The 7710-nt window shown below is 42.5% G+C and overlaps 1 pseudogene; it reads right to left on the reverse strand.

Annotated features, from left to right (window-relative positions):
- Positions 1-3399: 3399 nt before the first annotated feature.
- On the reverse strand, positions 3400-7710 carry LOC139015963 (E3 ubiquitin-protein ligase RNF4 pseudogene; annotated as a pseudogene).

The raw sequence follows: 7710 nt of genomic DNA on the forward strand, positions 1-7710 counted from the left end.
TTTAGTTCTCACTTCTCATAACCATGTACACTAGTAGCCAACGTATTCACATTAAGTGCCATGTGGCAGCTCTCTTCAACCTCTGCTCCTACATTATGTTGGGTTCCTGTTCTTGCCTAAGTGTATACTTTGCCCATGATGTGTGAAGTGCCTAATACTGTGCCTGGAACACAGCTATTGCACAAAAATAGCAGGTGTCATTATGAATACCTTCTTGCTTCAATTCTTTCCTTTTTAATTGATTGTAGAAAGAGAGGGAGAGAAACATCAATTTGTTGTTCCACAATGATCCTATGAAGTAGGTATTACCGTTTCTATTTTATAGATGATAAAATTGAGGCTTGGAAAAGAAAGCAACTTTGGTTTATGACTTTGTCTCCCCCTCCACCGATTATGTGGTAAAACCGGATGTAGTTTCTTAGGCATAACTGTCCACTCTCTACCCCCAACTTTGTTTTTAAATCGTGAAAGTAAAATTTTAAATGCCCCCTTGTGAAATTTGGGACCTCTTGCTATGTAGGTTTTGGAATCACAAACTTTAGAGATAGATGGGAAGTCTTAGGAATTCAGATTTTACAGATGGAAGAAATGACACCCAGAGGAGTTACACATCTCAGCCAAGGTTGGTTCTTGTATGTGCCCAGACCCGGAATCAAACTGGCAAACTTGTTGTATTGGGATGACACTCGAACCAATTGAGCTATCTAGCCAGGGCTAGCTTTAATTCTTAAGAGAATATATTGTGCTCCCACTAAAACAAACACTTGACCCTAGTACTTATACTCCAAATCCCTATCAAATTTTTGTCCCTGATAAACTGGGCTAAACCATGAAGTAATAAGTCAGTATCCCCAAACATACTATTGTGATACTATTCAACACAGTGGTTGCATCTGGGGATGGGAATTAACAAGAAGGGGGCATAAGGAAACTTCTGGAATGATGGCATTTTTCTATATTTTTATTTGGTGTTGGCCATATGAATGTGTATATTAACTCAAATTCATCTAATTATACACTAGTGCATTTTGCTGTCTGTAAAATTTATCTTTATTATTTAGAGTCAGAAGCCTATTTTTCACCTTAAATCAAATATCAAAGTCTCAAATGTCTACATGAACTTGGCAGGTGAGGTAAATTTGTAGTGGGCTGAGTAGAATACCATAGGGAGATTTGAGGGCTGCTTCCAAATTAGAGAGGGTGTGCTCTTTATCTGGGTCACATGGACAGTACATGCAGGAGCAGAATCTGTGTTTAATAGGCACCTCAGGTGTTTTGATTATTGGTCAACTACCATATTTTTCCATGTATAAGACACTATTTTTTTCTAAAATTGTTAGACTGAAATCGAGGGGCATCTTATATATGGAAGGCAGCCAAGGAGGAAGCCGGGCAGGTGCAGAGCTGCCCATACCTTGTCAAACAGGCTTCCTCCAATCACCAGCCTTGTCACTGAGGTGGAGAGTGCACAGATACAATGGGGATCAGTGCGTTCTGAGCCCATAAAGATGTCAACAAAATAAAAAGATAAATACCGGTAAGAGATTGTCTTACTCTGCAAAATTCAAGCTGAATGTAATCAGCTATGCAGAAGAGCATGGAAATAGAGCTGCAGAGATCATTTGGACCTCCTCCCACTGAGTGTATGATCAGATAGTGGAAAAAACAGGAAGAACAACTCCTTAAGATTCGAAAAAAGAAGAAGACCTTAAAAGGAAGAAAACCAGCAAAATGGGCAAACTTGGAGCAGAGGCTTAAGACTTGGATTGTGGAGCAGCACCAGAGCGGCTTATGTGTGTCAACCAAGCTTATTCAATGTCAGGCAAGAATGTTTGCAAGCAAAATGAACATTGTTGATTTTACAGGAAAGGCAATTTCATGAGGAGAGAAGGGTTGGTCAAGAGAACACGAACAAAGTTAGCTCAGAAAATGCCACCAGTTTATGAGGTGATCTCACATATATAGACAGTGACTCAGAAAACAGCAGTGATACAATAGAAGTTGAAAAACTTGATATGACTGGAACTAATAGTGATGAAGAGAGCAGTGATGCAACAGAGGCTGAATAAAGTGATGTGCTGCGTAACATCATAGTACTGGTAGGTAATCATTACCTGTGGTAATTACTAAATAAAAATGTGTTCTGGCCCTAACCGGTTTGGCTCAGTGGATAGAGCATCGGCCTGTGGACTGAAGGACCCCAGGTTTGATTCCGGTCAAAGGCATGTACCATGGTTGCGGGCACATCCCCAGTAGGAGGTGTACAGGAGGCAGCTGATCAATGTTTCTCTCTCATCAATGTTTCTAACTCTCTACCCCTCTCCCTTCCTCTCTGTAAAAAATCAATAAAATATATTTTAAAAAATGTGTTCTATGTTTAAAATATTGATTTCTTAATTTTGGGTTGGAAAAGTGGGGGGCATCTTATACATGGGAGCGTCTTATTCACAGAAAAATATGGTATGTGATACACTGTGCTATGTCACAGAGCAATTAATACTCTCCAAAGTGAGATGCATAAGATGGCCTATTGAAATGTAAGAAGATAATACTTAGAACTTTCTTCTATTACTTTTCATTTTCATGTTCTTCTTCCTCGTTTCCTTCCAGAACATACAAAAGAACCCACAGAAGGGAGTATACCACATTTATCTTGCATATCCTATGCTAAGTCAAGCAACTGAGGTCTGGAGTACAGGACATTCCAGAGATTGCAGTGAGTAGACAGTCATGATGCAGGGATGGGCACTGCTCCATTGGTAAGACTGAGCCTCCGTGGGAGAAAGCAACACGGCTACCACCATTGTAAGTAAGGAACAAACTTCACTGCACATTTCATTCTGAAGGAAAAGGTAAGAGCACCATGGAAATCACACCCTCTCCAATTCTAAGTGCAAGCTGAACTGTGCTAAGTGATTCTCTGCAAAAGGAAAAAGCTAGTGTGTGTGTGTTTGGGGTGGGGAGGGGAGGAGGTCTTCCCAAGGCCTGTGACCTAGCCAGGCTGCTGGAGCAGTTGGGATGGTGAGGCAGTGATGTGTTTGTTCAGAGAAGCGTGCCAACTTGTTGATTAGCTCATCAGTGTGGTAGGAGGCAGGCATACCTGAAAAGCCAGGGGGAAGGCAGCCACTCTCTGGCTCAGCAGGTCAGAGAGCACAGAACCACAACTCTAGATTTCAGTGTGCTTAGGCAACTCCCCAGGCCGGCCTTGAAAGCCACTAGTCCCAGCAGGACCTGGTGCCTACACATGGTAATACCCGACTCACCCTGCTGGTTGGACAGGTAGGACTGACTTCCTTCCACTCAGTGGAATCAGGAAATCCAGAGAAACCCAGAGACAGCACCCTGCCTAGTCCATTAATTAAAATAAGGGCTCGATTGCTCTAAACAAGACCCAGTATAATAGTTGCTTAAAGAATGAAGTTTATTTATTTATCTCATAAAAGTCCAAACTTGTATTTGTGGCTCTGGTTTTCAGAGTTGTCTCCCAGCTTCCTTCCATCTACTTACTTCCCCGTCTCTAGGGTGTTGCTCTTATTTACATGATCCAAAATGCCCACATGTGACCAGTTAAAAATTGATTACTATGAGAAAAAAAAAAAAAGGAAAATTGCTTTGAGGACAACCACCAGTTTCTGATTCACTATAGCAACAAAAGTCCAGGCCTGCAGCATGAAGCCAAAGGAATAAAAAAAGCAGCCTCGTCATTTGTGAGCAATAAAAGAGTTTTCATACACTCAAGAGAACAATGTTTAAAATCAGACTTTCGGAGCTCAGAGCATTGGATACCAACAATTCCATAGTTTCTGCGCAAAGACGTGAAAAAATCCAGTCAGGGGGTTTGTGTATCCTGAGCAACAAAGCACACGTTATATATAAATTCGGTGATACTGATGGCGGTCAATTTTTTTCAAACAAACTGGGCAATTTTTAGTATTTCTAAGGAAAGTGCAGAGGCACCGACTACAGAAGATGTGGCCACATTCTGTAGAATAGATATGCCGTCTACTCAATTCAATCTCCAAGTACCCGTCCATACAAATCCGGCACTGGACATAACCAGGTAGCGCGCACCTAAAAGTTTCTTTTTCCAGGGCATATACATCTCTGTCTCTCATCGACCCCTTCTTTTCACTGCTCAGCACACAGATGCCAGTTTGTCCATGGAGTGGCCTTTTGTTTCTCCTTGGCCTCCTCCTTTCCTCAGTCATCACAACAGAGTCATGGTGAGTCAGGTCAATCACTGCGGGTTCGAGAGAGTCAGAGGTGAGGTCAACCACTTCCTCGCTTTCTCCGAGTTCTATCGGTTCCGATTCCAAGACCACCTCAGGAGTTGGGCCTCCTCCCCGAGCTGTACAAAATTCTCGAGCTTGTCTAGAATGCACCACCCTACCATAGCATGTACTTGCATTCATTGTGCTTCTTGGATCCAGGCCTCAGTTTACAGTGAATGTTAAAAGTCCTCAGCGTCTCACAGATGATGGTCAGTCACTCTCTGACTTACATGAGAATTTAAAGTCCAGATTTTCGAGTCTATCTGAACACTGATCCTGGTTCCAGTCCTGGCTCCACCTCCACAACAGCTGTGTTCCCACGGGGGTGACGGGGGTGTGAATCTTCTGGGAGCCACTTATAAAACTGAATTTTTAACTGAAAAATGAGAAAAAAAGTAAGCTTTATTAATAGTTAAAATAAGATTGACAGTAGGAAAAAAATGTAAAGATATATAGCGAAAATGCATATCAAACATTTTTTATAGTTACGCATTTAAACAAAGCTTAAGCTTTGTGTCCCTCCTTATTCCATGTCCTGACGGTAGGGGGAGAAGGGCACACAATCATAAACACCAAGAAAGGGTCACGACTTCACTCAAGATCCATTAGGAGGAATTCCAGGATACACTTTTTTACAAAGTAAAAATGGAGAGACCAAAAAGTTCTGTGCATATTTGAGTTTCTAATAGCAACTAAGAAATGAACTATTGAGGTCATGTACAAAAGCTTCATCTTGCCCAGAATTCTCTTTCAAACAGAGGCAGCAAGTGGAGTTTTGAAGAGTTTTAGCCCAGATTCTGTTCTAGGAAAGAGGGGATGGAGTTCAAGCACTCATCACAGAGAGTTTGGTTTGAGTCTACTCTCTGTGGCTTTTGGGTACGTGGCCTAGATGGTTAAAGTTCTCAAAACTTTATGAAAGCTCTATAAATTATTTTGTAATTTTAAAATAATGTATCACTAGTCATTAAGAAAAGGCAAATAAAAGCCATAATGAAATACCATTTCACAGCAAATAGGATGGCAATAATATAAAAGACAATAAGTGTTGGCAAGGATACAGAAAAATTGGAACTCTCATACACTGCTGATGGGGATGCAAAATGGTGTGACAGCTTTGGAAAACAGTTTGGAAGTTTTTCAAAATGTGAAACATAGAGTTACCAGATGACCCAGCAATTCCACTCCTAGGTTTATATCCAAGAGAATTGAAAGCGTAGGTTCACGTGGAAAACTTGTATATGAATATTGACAACAGCATTATTCATAATAATGGAAAGTGGAAACAACTCAAATGCCCATTAACTGATGAATGGATAAACAAAATGTGGCATATCCAGACAATGGAGAACTATTTAGCACAAAAAGGAATAAAATGCTGATACTTGCTGTAGTATGGGTGACCTTTGAAAACTTCATATTAAGTGACAAGTCAATCATAAAGACCACTTACTGTATGCTTCCATTTATATGAAATGTCAATAATAGGCAAATCCATGGGGAGAAATGGGAGTGACTGCTAATGGATATAGGGTTTCTTTTGGGGTTGATGTAAATGTTCTAAAATTGAGGTGATGAACCCTAGCTAGGTGACTCAGTTGGTCGAAGTGTCCTCCCATACACCAAAAGGATGTTTTTCTCTCACATGGATGTTTCTCTCTCTCTCTCCCCTTCCTCTTTTTCTGAAAAACAAAACAAATCAATAAAATTGAAGCGATGGTTACACAACATTGTGAATATATTAAAACCCACTGGATTATATACTTATATAGGTAAATTGTATAGTTTGTGAATTATATCTCAATAAGGCTTTTGCCAAAATAAACACAAAAGCTGTCATAGAAATGTTATACAAAACAGCTGACACAATCTAGATTGAGACACAAGTCTTAGAACCTGATTGAGGAGGTATGGAGCTCGAGAGGAAAATGGGGTGAGCCCAGAAGAGGGTGCAGGGCTCAGCACTCCATCAGAAGCACTGACATACTTACCTAGGCAATACTTTTCTTGGCCCCACAGACACCTGCCTCTCACCAATCACTACCCTTGTGGATGAAAAGGGGCCACACACTAAACCTGACAAGCCCAGGGAAGGCCTGCATGGCAGCCTCACAAACTCAATGGCCTAAAGTAACCACATAGGATGGTCTGAAATTAAAACTTTTTAACTAAAAGCAGTTTGTGGCAGATAGTCATGTCCTAGGCTAGACTCTTACCTGACAAAAGTCAATCTTTACCTTAATTAAGCCTGTCTATTGTCTTTTTGCATCTTCCATAACATACCTTTGGAATGTCAGGGTAAGGTCCGGGTTCCAGACCCCTCAGGGCACAGCCAATGCACCAGGGCCGGGGACCACAAATCCTCTCATTGTTATTGTGACCACGCTCATTGCAGACGGTTCACTGCAGACCTTTAACTATCCTTACCCACCTATGTAAAAGACATGTCCATCATTTTACTTTTAATCCAGTCCCAGAGGTCCCCCCACTTGCTTTCTCCTACCTCCCTAATCTATCACCAATGGGTTTCATGTAACCCACTTATGCCTCCTCTTTTGATTGTAATGTTTAAAAAAATATGCAAAACTGCTATTCTCTGGACCGTTTTCTCAATCCGTAGAGATTTTGCTTCTCAGCAATTGTTGACAGATTGGCTCAAATGAACTCACAAAATTCTCTACAGGGTTGACTGTTTCTTATGCTGACACTCTCAACTACCTATGTGTTTGCCTTTCGTGACCCACCGGCCTCTCCCCCTTCTCATGCGCCCAGGGAAAGCGAACCCTCTGGGAGCAGGCTGGGCAGCCCGGGAAGCAGTGCCCACCACCCCCAGCCCCACTCACGCGCCCAGGGGCTCATCAAAAACCTATATATTTTGTGCTGTTCCTCTCCCCCTACCCAGGTAGCTATCCAACCGTGGGCCACACTCCCGACTCTCCATGGCTTCCTTCTCTAATCCCGAAGGAGCCTGAACGAGCTGAACCTGGGCGGGGATGACCGGAGTCAAAGGGCCAGGAAGAACCGGCAGGTAAAGAGAAAGATGCAGCCCTAACCGGTTTGGCTCAGTGGCTAGAGCGTCGGCCTGCGGACTGAAGGGTCCCAGGTTCGATTCCGGTCAAGGGCATGTACCTTGGTTGCGGGCACATCCCCAGTAGGAGGTGTGCAGGAGGCAGCTGATCGATGTTCCTAACTCTCTATTCCTCTCCCTTCCTCTCTGTAAAAAATCAATAAAATATATTTTTTTAAAAAAAAAAAAAAAAGAGAGAGAAAGATGCAGAGGGAGAGGGTGACGCGGGAGGGGGTACACACCTTGAAGGCGCCCAGGCTGGCAGCAGTGCCCAGCGAAGAACAGAGCCCAAGTCACCCAGCGAGGCGTCGCGGCACTTATTCCCACCAACCGGGCGGCGGAAAGCACTGGGGTGTTCCCCTTTTTAACTCGCTG

This window comes from Myotis yumanensis, unplaced genomic scaffold (genome assembly GCF_028538775.1).
Source record: "Myotis yumanensis isolate MYYU_CA2020_CCGP unplaced genomic scaffold, mMyoYum1.0.hap1 SCAF_1, whole genome shotgun sequence".
NCBI lineage: Eukaryota > Metazoa > Chordata > Mammalia > Chiroptera > Vespertilionidae > Myotis > Myotis yumanensis.